The sequence below is a fragment of the Bubalus bubalis genome, chromosome 8, assembly GCF_019923935.1.
Source record: "Bubalus bubalis isolate 160015118507 breed Murrah chromosome 8, NDDB_SH_1, whole genome shotgun sequence".
Classification (NCBI taxonomy): domain Eukaryota; kingdom Metazoa; phylum Chordata; class Mammalia; order Artiodactyla; family Bovidae; genus Bubalus; species Bubalus bubalis.
The window spans coordinates 72,696,435-72,709,812 of NC_059164.1; the positions used below are offsets into that span (position 1 = coordinate 72,696,435).

The following is a 13,378-nucleotide window of genomic DNA, read 5'->3' on the forward strand; positions in this document are numbered from 1 at the left end:
AAGTCTGGCATGTTGCAGTCCATGGTGTCGCAAAGAGTCAGACATGACTTAATGATTTAACAAGAATAATATGAAGTGTGATTATAAAATTAAGGAAATACATATAGAACAGTTGAATTACTCACACAAGAAATGCAAATTTATATTTTGAAGCTGTGAGCCTAGTTGATTTAAACAGTTTCTGGTTTGGGTATTTTTGTATCACTGTTGCAAGATTATTTTGTATTATGTTAGGCTATGATTGTGTTATTCATAGGAATGAATTGTATAATAATAGTGTGCTGATGCCATGCAGGTAACCATGACTACTACTATTGTTCCATCAGTTTTTGCTCTATGCAGCAGTGGATATTTTTAGTGGTTCTATTATTTTCTGTTTTAAAATTTGGAACCTAAATTATAAGTCACTTCTATTTTTTTAAAATCTTGCATAATTTTATGCAGTATTTCCTCCTTTTAGATATTTAGGTATGGAATACCAGAAAGGAAGCTTGGGCAAGAGTCTTCTAATTTAAACAATAAATGTCTGTCAATAAGGCCACTGTCTTCCTTGTTTCCCAGGGTATAATATTTATATTTCTTAAAATTTCTTTCTAGCTTTTCTCTCACTAAAATCATTAGTTACCTGCTATTCTTTATTATGGGCTTTTCTGGTGACACGGTGGTAAAGAATCTGCCTGCCAATGTAGGAGCTGTGGGTTCAATCCCTGAGTCAGGAAGATCCATCCGCTGGAGAAGGAAATGACAACCTATGCCAGTATTTTTCAGAGAAGGCAATGGCACCACACTCCAGTACTCTTGCCTGAAGAATCCCATGGACAGAGGAGCCTGGTAGGCTGCAGTCCATGGGGTCGCTGAGGGTCGGACACGACTGAGCGACTTCACTTTCACTTTTCACTTTCATGCATTGGAGAAGGAAATGGCAACCCACTCCAGTGTTCTTGCCTGGAGAATCCCAGGGACGGGGGAGCCTGGTGGGCTGCCATCTATGGGGTCACACAGAGTCGGACAAAACTGAAGTGACTTAGCAGCAGCAGCCAGTATTTTTGCATAGGAAATCCCATGGACAGAGGAGCCTGGCAGGCTACAGTCCATGGGGTTGCAAGAGTCAGAGGGACTTAGCAACTAAACAACAACAACACCATTCTTTATTATGAGAGTTCTAAAATCCTCCCCTTCTAGCCCATTCACACAAATATCAAGCCTTCACCATATACTGATCATTGAAATACCCTTCTGACTGGGCTTTTCACCATTCTTCACATTATTTGTGAATTCATCTCATCTCACTAACCCTTCTGACTCATTTCTTTCTACCTTATTCCATTCCAATGCAGCATCTTTTCTATTACACAAAGTTTTCCCAAACTGGGCATTTCTAATGTCAGATTGTATAACTTGATGTGAATGTAAAATGAATTATCCAAGTGGGGAGCACTGTAGGTTTTATGGGGTCTTCCACTGGCTGGGTACAAAGCACTGAATGTCAGGGAATTTGGAAGCTTTGTAGTATACATCACAGTTTTTTGGTTGTTGTCATTCTTTTAATAGTTATGAATTTTATCGTAAGCAAAATTACAAGGTCAAGGTCAAGGAGGATTTTATAGCTGAAATACTTATAAGTATGTAGATTGAAGTACAAATAAACTATTGCTGTTGATTTAGGTAAGCCAATTTATTTTTCTCAGGTAAAAACAAAATACTCAAGTTAATAAAACCCTTCATTAGTGAGATTTTATACTGAGGGAAAGTTAGTTATTGCAAACATAAAATATGATACCGCTTATATGAAAGTTACTCATAAATTCTAGAGCCACTGATTCAATCTGAAAGCAGTGTTATGATCAAAGAAATGGAGTCCAGTAATCAAAAGTTATATCAAATAGTTCAAAGTCTTTACTTGGATGTCTTAAAAAATGTGAAGTGTTTCAAAACATAACACTAATAATTTTCTCCTTTTTTCCCCTGAAACTGCCTTCATTGCAGACCCGTAACACTCCTCAGAAACTCAGCCTCCAACGAGCTTTGAGTTTTTTTTTTTCTTTTCTGCCCCAGATTTTTTATTATGTAAACGCACCTGGCAGTTCTCTACAAGGCATAATTATTCTTCTGTAATTTAGGGAACAAAGGGAAAATCGGACTAGGTATTCTCTTTGGCCCAGATAGTTTTCAGTCACAAAAGTAACGGTTTTTGTAACTAGATTTTTGATAGACAATTTTATAGCAACGTATACATCATGCTTTATAGAACAGACTGTACTGGAATTTGGCAACAAATCCTTTGGATTTAAAGGGGGTTCAAGAGAAGAGAATTCAGTGCTAGATAAATAATATTTTTTATTGTTGCTACCATACAATGTTAATCTCCCAGATTACAATCCAAAGAGATCTTGTTTTTTTAATTGTTTTAATCTATTAAACCAACATTTCTTTTCTGCTTAATTCCCTGTATTCAGATGATTTTCATCATGGATACATTTCATTTTTAAGACACTTTATATTTTATATGGTCACACATAGGAAAATATCCAGCAGAATATACAACAAATTTATATAAATCAGGTGTAATCTACTAATTTTCATCATTGTGAAGGACCAGTATTTTGCTTATCTGATTTTCAATCTTATATGGAATAATACTTTGAAAAATATAACAAAAATTCATTAAAACAATTAGTGTTTATTTTATTTATAATAATTATATAACAAAAATTACATGTGATTGGATGTCATGGCCATATCAAAATTTCCTGTTACATTCGATGTCTGTACTTACCTCACATAAGATAAGAAGGAACAAAAAGTTCTGAAAACAGTTCTCTACCAGCAAGCTCTGCTGATAGACTCCACAAGAGACATCTTTTTCACGAGAGGCTTATTAGCTGTTTGACTCAGTTGACCTCCTCTGTAAATGTAGATATTTTAACTATTTTTTTGATCATGTATATTATTTTCTTATGCACTAACAATGTCACCATAGACCATTAAACACTTCTCTGTGAGTGACAAAAGGTATCCTTCTTAATAACCGGGACTGCCAGACTTGGCTCCCAGTGGAAACTGGTGTCTGCCTCCCTTGTTTTCTGGCTGAGGCCTCTGGGCCATACAGTTTTCACCCTTAGATGCAATAGCTCTCATTTAGTTAAACTCATTTTTATTTCATTCCAAGCCCCAAGTTGGTTTTTTAGCCTTCACAAGACGGAAAGGGTAACTAGGCAGTCTTTGGAGGATAAAGTGGCTTACCATGGATAGAGCATGATTTCTTTACAGCAGGATTTTATACCTGAGTTGCAAGAAGCAAACCTTAATCTATCATTTATGCTAAATGAGCCTCCATTTCTCACTTACACTTTCCAAAATGTAAAAGGCATTTTACTAAAGGTTTTTTTTTGTTAACCTAATTTATGTTTATATTTACTTTAGTCCACAAGGTTGGGGTGCTTATTTGGTTGGGTTTTCCAGGTTCAGGAAACTCTTAAGGGGAACTCAGTCTTTGAATGTGTTATATAAAGCTATCCATGGTGCAATTTATATATATATATATATATAAAATATTATAATGCTTTTAAAATTGAAGGGACATAGACAAACATTTAAAAGCATTAAAAATTTAGGAAAAAATAGTTGTATAGAAGCAAATAAAAAGAGGCCCAGATATTAAGACCAGTTAAAAAGAGAAATTTAAAGAATATAGGTGGTCAGGATGTTGAAGTTTGCTAATGCATATAAAACTAGTTAATTACATGTAGAGCAATAAAATGTCATGTTTTTAGAGAAAGGAAATCAATTTTATCTCAAATGAAATTCACTTGCATTGCTATGGACAGTAATCATTTGCTTGACAGTTCTGTGCAAGGTAACTTCAACTTCTATTGTGGTCTAGTTAATAGAAAATTAATTAAAAGTACATACCTCTATTGAATGAGAATTTCTCATTAGCTTTCATCTCGCCTGCTCTCCAATCTCACCTGTACCAGATGACCTTAGCCTCTACTTAAGAAATATTGAGACCACCTGGCACACTTTCCCTCCTGCATTTCTGTCTCCTACTTAGTACGTGCCTCGCAGAATTCCACTCAGCCGGAGATTTTGTTTCTCTTGCAAGTAAATTTTTCTATTCTTTTCATTCCCATTTCTTTGAGTCCCTCCCAGCTTTAACCTCTCATTCTTAAGTGTTTTCAACTCTCCTATTCCAATGACTATTTCCTTTTCACCTGTGTTCAAGTTTCTTTCACATTACATGTTTTCACCTCTCTCGGCTCCCTTTCTTTCTGTGAAGACTTTTTTTTCCTTCATATGCCAGCTGAACTCCTAGATAAGGAGTCCTCATCCTTGCTGCTTCCACAAGGTAATTGTTTATTTCATTACTAAACTTTGGGAGTTTGAGGTTCACCTTTGCTGCCATGTTACTAAAAAAATCCTTTCTCAAATGTTATCCTCTAGTGTCAAAATTTTTTCATAAATCCTGCTGTATCAGCGTCTTGATTTTCAGTTTTCTTTCTTACATCTGTGATTCAGCATTCTCTGGAGGCTTCTCCTTGCCACTCTCTTTGCCTGGTTATTATAGCATTTATTGTCAGGACTCTACCCTTGATTCTCGATCAATCTCTGAATATGAGCCATACTCATAATTTCATTGTTTTAGTACTTGATCCAAAAATATACCTCCAGGTTGAACCTCTCAAATTCTAGTCATATAATTCCAGTTGCTCCTAAAAGATAAATATTTCTCATGGACAACTTAATACATCTCAAACAAAAACACTATATCTCTTCACAAAATGGAGTTCCTATTAGGCCAAACTAGTTTCAAAAATATTAACACATTTTTCCAAATCTCATGGGAAGAAAGACTTTCATTTACTTCCATAAACACAATGTTATTATTAAATCTTATCAGTGTTATTGAATGTTATCTCCCAAATTTGTCCTCAGCTTCAAATCCATCACCAAATCCTGGTATTAGTGTTATATTTATTATTTTTGTGTATGCACTTATTTTACTTCCCAGCTAAATTATAAGCCACCTGAACAAAAGGATTTTATCTTTTTCTTAAACAGTTCAAGTAACTAATTAGTAATTAAAATATTAATACATTGCATAACTTAATAATCTTCAAAGCATATTATTTTCCAATGTAATCTAGTGACTGAAGCTCAGAGAGGTCAAAGCATGTTGCTAAGTTTCATAGCCTGTAAAGGACAAACAGAAGAGAAAATTGTGTTGCCTGAACTTGCATTCGATGCTTCTTCATAACTATTCATCAACTTCTCAGTCATCTAGAATGATATAACTTAGAAAAAAATTAAGCCCATATTTAACTGTTAATCTAAAGCTGTTGCTATTAATTCTTTCTTAGTAGAGATTATCTTTTTTTCCTTTTTTAGCATTTAGGTAGCAGGATTATTCCTGGAGTGGGTGGTAGGGTTTGTAGAGTAAAAAAAGATATGGAAAATTGAGAAGCTTCTCTACAAAATGGGCAACATTCACTTATTGAAAATACGGTCTCCACAGAAGCATTTAATAGGATTTTTCACCTTACTCTGGGAAAGCAAAACTTTTGTTAAGTGTTATTTGCTTCGTTTCCCACCCAAAACTTTTGAGAGCAGATATCCTTGCTGTAAAGGGTTATCTTTACATCTTATAAAACTCTCTCATTCAAGGGCTGCTTTTCTCACCCACCATTAGGGAGCTAAAGTTACTATGTGCTTCAAACCAGAGTTTAAGGCTACTGAAAGGTCATATAAAATTTACAGTTTTTAATCCCACTTTGGAAACATTTCTTCTATAAAATATTAGATTTTCATTGCTAAGCTTCTTCACAGGAAAAGCCCAGGATTTCTGTTGTACAGAGATAATTTATTATTGTGTAAAAGGTTTTGTCAGAGTGAAAATATAGTTATTTCAGTATTTTATCCTGAGAGTAATTAGATTTTATCACAGAAAGGTAATTTTAAATTAGTCATGCTCCTCAGAGCAATTAAGACAGAAGAAACAGGTGGGAATTAGAAAAGCTAGTGCTCACTATTAAAAAAGCTCTAGCTCATGAGCCATTTACTTAAAAGTTAAGCATTGAATCTACCTCATTTTTTCATGATGGTGGACAGATGGTGAGGGCTCCATTAATGTGGAACTTACCCTCCTTCCTTCACTTAAACCTGAGAATCTTGTCAGACTGTATCTTAGGCTTTTCTTGTTGTTTTGTTTTAAATTACTTTGTTTTCTTAAAATTCCAAGTTTTGATGAAAATCTAATTTAAATTTCTTTGCTTGTTTGTGCTGTGAATGATTACTGAAGGGCATACAGGTGTGTGGGACAGGGTTTCTATAATTTCCTAAAGGGAAGATTTCTTGATCAGCAGTATCTCCTTTGAAAATAAGCTTGAGAGTTGCTTCCCTATTTCTGAGATAAGGGAATAGTATCACAGAGATACTTAACTATTTTTAACATCCACTTTTTGCTCATCAGTGAAAGAGAACATGGGATACCACATGTGAGTAGAGCAAGGCGAAATTAAATAGAAGAAAACAGTGGCTGGATAGAGAAAAAAAATAGAAGGGGAATCAAGTGTTTTAAATAATAACTCATTGTAATCCACCTTCATCCATGAGGCAAGTTTCACATAGTCTAAGAAAAAATTAACCTGGTGGGTAAATAATCATACATACCACAAACACTGACTTCCACAGATTTTTGTCATTAAGGACAATGAGAGAAGTTGGCCATATCCACACATCAGACTTCCAAATCCAGAAATATCAAATGTCGATCACAAAAAGAATCATGCTATTTGCTCCTTTGTTACTGGTATTCCTTTGCCAATTTTACCACTTTCATAGCTGAATAGGTAGGTGGTGGCTGCCTTAGGTGTTTTTTCAAATGCAGTTTCTAACAGTGAACCGCATAATATGAAGTTTCCCAGTGGGTCTGTCTCACTAGTGAACTTAATTGGCTCAGTTTGTTCAAACACCCAACTGAGGAATCCAAAGACTTGTGTTTAAGTCCCTAGTGGGAAAATGTGTTAAGATGATAGAGGTCTTTCCTCACTGAACACAGTGGTCAGTATGTCTTGACAGAAACAGATTATCATTCCTCTGCTTTAAGGAAAAACACCCCAAGAATTCTGTTTTATTGACACAGGAATGAAGTAAGATTATACATGAAGTTCAGCTAAACTAACACTTTAAAAGATGGAATTTTACATTGATTAATTCATCTCTACTAATCATTTCAAGGAGTTTCCTGGTGGCTCAGATAGTAAAGAATCTGCCTGCCATGTAGCTGACCCAGGCTTGATCCCTAGGTTGGGAAGGTCCCCTGGAGAAGGAAATGGCTACCCACTCCAGTATTCTGGCCTGGAGAATTCCATGGGCAGAGGGCTATAGTCCATGGGATCACAAAGAATTGGATGATTGAGTGACTAACACTTTCACTTTTCAATCATGTCAATGTTCTTGGACATTTCATCACATTTAATAATTTCCCATTAAGAATGTAGTCTTGTGCAAGCCTCAGTGTCTCATATCACTAAAGAAAAATACATTTGTTCACACCAGCCATATTCAGGATTCACATACATTTACATGAGGAACACACAGAAAATCAATCCATGGAGGGATGATATTCTGTATAATGCTTTTTTCATTAATTCTCTTGTATGACCATTCTTGACCCCCCACTTTAGCTGCTCCTTCCTTTCAGGCCTCAGCTCTTATACCTAGACTTTTCTTGACTGCAGCATGGGATTGCTCTTGTGTCATTGTTCATCCCACATTTTCCCATGGAATAAAGAAGTTTGAAATGGAGAATAAAGTATAATGAAACTAAGCTGGCATAGGATTCTTCATCAAATTGGCAACCCACTCTAGTACTCTTGCCTGGAAAATCCCATGGACAGAGGAGCTTGGTAGGCTGCAGTCCATGGGGTCACTAAGAGTCGGACACGACTGAGCGAATTCACTTTTCACTTTCATGCATTGGAGAAGGAAATGGCAACCCATTCCAGTGTTCTTGCCTGGAGAATCCCAGGGACGGCGGTGGTGGGCTGCCATCTATGGGGTCGCACAGAGTCAGATATGACTGAAGCGACTTAGCAGCAGCAGCAACAGACAAGACCCTGCCAAGTGGAAGATGTCTGGAGCTGCACTTTGACCCTTTCTATATGTCTTCTTACAGCCCATGACATGTCTTTAGATGCTTCATATTTTAGATTAAAATAGTGAAGGCTTCTTTGCCAAGCAGCTGTGATTTTTGCAGAACTCTCATGTCTAATAATATTTCAATTGAGTAGATGAGATATAGCTTAGCCCTCGTGAAACTAGACTATGAATAACCATTTATTTGTAGTTGAGAGAAAGCAGGCATGATTTCTTCTCCTGATAGAACCTACCCCATAATTTCCTTTACAGTATTTGATAGTCATTTATTTTCAGTGACAATATTGAGTGTGGGAGTTATGTTTCATTGCTTAGCTTTTGATAGTTTATTGTTATGGAGTTTTAGCTTCTCTCTCCCGAATTAACTAATAATTTAGCTCACTAACTTATGGTTACCTTTCCTTTTACCTATCATGACACCTATAGATGATAATATTTATTTTACATGTGGGGTAAAAATGTGACTGTCACTAAGGCTCTGTCTACTCCAAAATCTGGACAATCACTGCCTTCACACATGGTTAGCTGTTCATTTATAAGCAGTGGCATAGTCAGTAGGAGGCTCTGTAACTGCCTCTTCTGGGACTTGTTGAAAAAGCTATTGCTTTCTTTATAAACAGTTTCCAGAGTCCTCTCATAGAAGGGTTTCCTCTTTTTTGCTGATGAGTAACTAGGACAGTGTTCACTCCCTTGGGTGGTCCTGATTAATACCACTTCCCATGTACCTGCATTTATGGTACTTAATGTCTCTTGGGCTCAGAGACAAACATAGTGAGAGATACCTGAAGTTGTTGCTATTTCCTGCAATGTAAATTTAAAAAACAAAAAACAACAACAACAAAAAAACACGAGTAAATGTCTGAGAATTGAAATTTCCTTGAAAGCACTAATAACCAGAAGCATTGCCTTAGCCAGGATTTGGAAAAAAACAAACAAACAAACAAAAAAACCCTACATTTGCTTTAGCTTGAATCTCAAAATACCCACTAATCTCAGATATCTTCGGCCTCTGCATTACAGGATCCATTTAGAGTTGTCTTTAAAAGGAACCCCTAAAGGCTTGATGACAAGAGAAGTTAGGGCATATTCTGAGCTTTGAGTTTGTCTCTTGGGGGAAAAACTGTTTCTTTCTAATCTCTGCACCACAGCCATGCATGGCTATATAGCACCAAAATGCACTGGTGATTAATGCTAACAGGGCTTAAAGTACATATCTATATGAACCCTACAAATATAGAAATGTATCTTACCAGAAGCATATGGTGCCCATTTCAGGCCTGTAGGGATTGGCAAGGGATGACATTTTTCACGTAGCTAATTACATCTTCTTATGGAGACAGTCATACAAGTCACTCTTACGGTACACGATTTGCCCACTTTTACTACTTCTCAATTCTTTTTACTTTTCTTAGTGCTTATTACACAATTTAAAGTAGTGATTTAACAATTAGTCTTAAACATTTTCTTGATTTTCAAGTACTTATAACTGAGTTTGAACTGATTGAACTCAGAGGTATTTTAAACCTGCAGAGGCAACTCAGTCATGGCAGTAGAGATGCTTTAAAATGAAATTGAAGTGGGCGGTTGTTGTACTTGATGAGTGATATAGGTCTTGTTATTTGTAATTAGTTAACCTAGATATAAAATTAAGCATGCTACAGTTTGAGTCCTTGACTTGTCATTTGTTATGAAATCAGTGAATTACAAAGTAATTAAGATAACCTGTCTGTTAATTAAAGTCTGTATTACAAGGGAACATGTTAGTATTTGGATAATCGAGATGCTGTGTCTGGACACCATTCCAGAATTAAATATGATTTTATTTAATGCATTATAGAAAATCAAGCTGCTTTGAGGTTATTCACATGTTTAATAAGACAAATTCTTTCTTGAAGCAGTTTCAAACCACTGCTATAAGATGGGAATCACATTCATTGCTATTTCCTCATAGTTTGTCAAGATGAAATTTAATTATTTTTTTTTTTTATTTTCAAAAGCAATTGCACATATGTGGTACATATATGTACCACATTTCTTGACCCATTCATATGTTGATGGACATTTAGGTTGTTTCCATATATTGGCTATTGTAGATAGTTCTGCTATGAACATGGAGGGGAAGATATCTCTCTGAGTTCATGATTTCAACATTTTTGGACATATAAGTATGATATATATAAATAGATATATCTACAAATAAGATTGCTCATATAATTCTATTTTTAATTTTTTGAAGAAACTGTTTCTCATAGAGGCTGTACAATTTAGTAATCTCACCAACAGTGCCATGAGAGTTCTGGTTTCTTCATATCCTAACTGACACTTGTTATTTTCCTTTTTCCTTTAATAATGGCTATCTGAACATGTATAAAATGATATTTCATTGTGGTTTTGATTTGCATTTCCTGGGTAGTGATGTTGAGCATCTTCTCATATATGTCTTGGTCATTTGTTTATCTTCTTTTGGAGAAATGTTTGAGTCCTTTCCTGATTTTAAAATCAGATTATTTGTTTTTTGTTTTGTTAGTGAGTTGTAGGAGTTCCTTGATATTTTGGATATTAATAATTATCAGATACATGGTTTATAAGTATTTCTCATATTCTTTATACTTTTTTTTCATTTTGTTGATTGAGTCCTTTGCTGTGAAGAAGCTTTTTGTTTTGATGTATTCCCACTTGTCTGATTTTGCTTCTATAGATCATTCTTTTGATGTTGTAGCCAAGAAATCACTGCCAAGCCCAGTGTTATGAAGATTTTCACCTCTATTTTCTTCTGCTGCTGCTACTGCTGCTAAGTTGCTTCAGTTGTGTCTGACTCTGTGCGACCCCATAAACGGCAGCCCACCAGGCTCCCCCATCCCTGGGATTCTCCAGGCAAGAACACTGGAGTGGGTTGCCATTTCTTCCTCCAATGCATGAAAGTGAAAAGTCAAAGTGAAGTTGCTATTTTCTTCTAGGAGTTTTATAATTACAGGTTTTACATTTAAATCTTCAGTACATTTTGAGTTTATTTATGTGTATAGTTTAAGATGTTTAACTTTGTAATATCTTTCAAAATTAGGGAATTTTATACTAATCTTTCACCTTCTTGATTAAGTTTATTTCTAAATATTTTAGTATTTTCAATGAGATTGTGTTCTTAATTTCCTTTTCAGGTAGTTCATCATTAGTATATATAAATGCAACTTATTTTTGTATGTTAATTTGTATCCTGCAAATTTACTATATTCATGTAGCAGTTCTAATAATTGTGTGTGTGTGTGTGTGTGTGGTCCTTTGGATGTTCTACATCTAAGATTGTGTCACTTAAAATATCAATATTTGAAGTGTCAATAAGGAGGAAAGAGTTCACAAGTGAAATAAAAGATGACTAGAAAAGCAGGAAGAAAATGATGATAATAAAGAAAATTCTTGAGATACAGAGTTTCAAAGAGTGATAGATCAAATAAAGTAAAGCATTGACTGAGAAGTCTCCACTGGTTTGTGTAAAAAGCAAATCATTGTTGGCTTATGCGATAGTGATAGAGCTTAATATGTTTAAATGCCAGAGAAAAGGAGACAGAAGAGAGAAATATTTGAAGATACAGGGAACAGAAAGAAGAATCTTTAAGGGCTAGCTCTCTGAGGATATTGGGTGAGACAATGTTCTGCACAAAATTGATCTTAATATGGGAGAGGAATTTCAATGAAGTAAAATATAAGCAAAAACGTAGTTAGAATTGCAATTTTAGAGCCTATGGATGAGAAAAGAAACCAACCATAGATTTCTCAGCACTTCTTCTTGCCATGCAGGAGGCTAATTAAAACTTTGTAATTTTGACATCCAGTCTCTAAAACTACAAGGGTGTAGTGGTCAAAACACAGAATACTATATGTATTGCTCTCTTTTTTCCTTTTCTTTTTTTTTTTCCTTTTAGGTTATATATAGGAAGAGAGGACCTCTTCTAGATGATTCTACATTGGTACATGCAAAATTTAAATGTAGAAACAGAGAATGTTGTGGAAGAATCTGTCCTTAGAGCATGCCTTTTTTTTTCATGGCAAGACCCTAGGGGTTGATTTAGGGCAGATGCAAATCTTAATCTCATCTCTGAGATAGACATATGACTCTCTGGCCTAATGACCCTACCTGTCTCACTCGACATCTTCAGTGTTCTGCTTCTTGTTACAGGAAAGATTCTGCAGTTGGTCAGCTCCTTATTTGGCTTGTCTGCAAATATGGAAGGCTTATCAGACTGGCTAGTTAGATAATCCTTTGACTTTTTACTTCTGGATTTTGTTTATTATCATTTGTCTAGGAAGGATTTACTTAACATATTTACTGAACCCATGATTCCTGGGTTCATCATATTTATTCAGCCTGAGACCTCTGGAATATTTAGGTGACAAATAATTATATAATGATTTGTTACATGTTATTTATTTTTAAAAATACCAATATATAACATAAATAAGGTATATGGGTATTTTCTCTGATAATCTTAGCCCAAACATTGCAGGAATTTGAGGTGGTTACAAACATTAACTTGATTAGCTCCTATGAAATAGAAAGCAGAGCCGTGTACCAGGAGTGAGCAGGAAGTAGGGTATTTGTAGGTTTCAGTATGATGAAGATGCATGAAATGGTATTGCAGAGAACACTCTAGCAAGAAAAATAGGATTGCTGGGCAACTTCACAAGCCATTTGAGGTTGGAAACCACGGAGATATAGTGTCCTGATTGCATGCAACTGTCAAATGTGTGATGGTGATAGTGCATTTATGGAGCCGTCTCTGTGGCTTTGAATGCTCTTTTCTACTTCTATTAATTTATTAAGAGAAGCCTGATCCTTTAAGTATCAACTCACATGCTTCATTCTCTGTAAGGCGTTTTCAAGCAAGAGATGCTATACAATACATTTTTGTTAAGATTAAAAATTATGCTTCCTTTATGCTTACTCTTCTATGGTCATTTTCTTAGGTTCTTAGTGCTTCAGTTTCTTTACCTGTCAAACATGGATATTAATAATGCCTATTTCTTAGGGCTATTTTGTGGGTTAAACTCACACATATGAGTTAACACATAAGGAGAATGTGAAGCAGTGTTTGGCACAGTTTAAATGCTCAATTAAAATTACTCATATATTATTTATCAATGATATTCTTATTATCGAGCTTAGTACAGGCTTAACAAGTGTAGCAGTTCTATGTCAAGTGCTTGTTGAACAAATGAATGACAGTGG

General features: G+C 35.3%; 1 protein-coding gene across 3 annotated transcripts in view; it reads left to right on the top strand.

Moving 5' to 3' along the window:
• Positions 1-3,959: 3,959 nt before the first annotated feature.
• The window catches only part of ZNF804B (zinc finger protein 804B), a 288,365-nt gene continuing 278,946 nt past the window's right edge, over positions 3,960-13,378 (top strand). For 2 of the 3 annotated variants that reach the window (XM_044946755.1, XM_044946754.1), the window contains exon 1: positions 3,960-4,348. The gene's annotated coding sequence lies outside the window, so the exon portion shown is untranslated. The remainder of the gene's footprint in view (positions 4,349-13,378) is intronic. The other variant, XM_044946753.1, reaches the window with a different exon arrangement.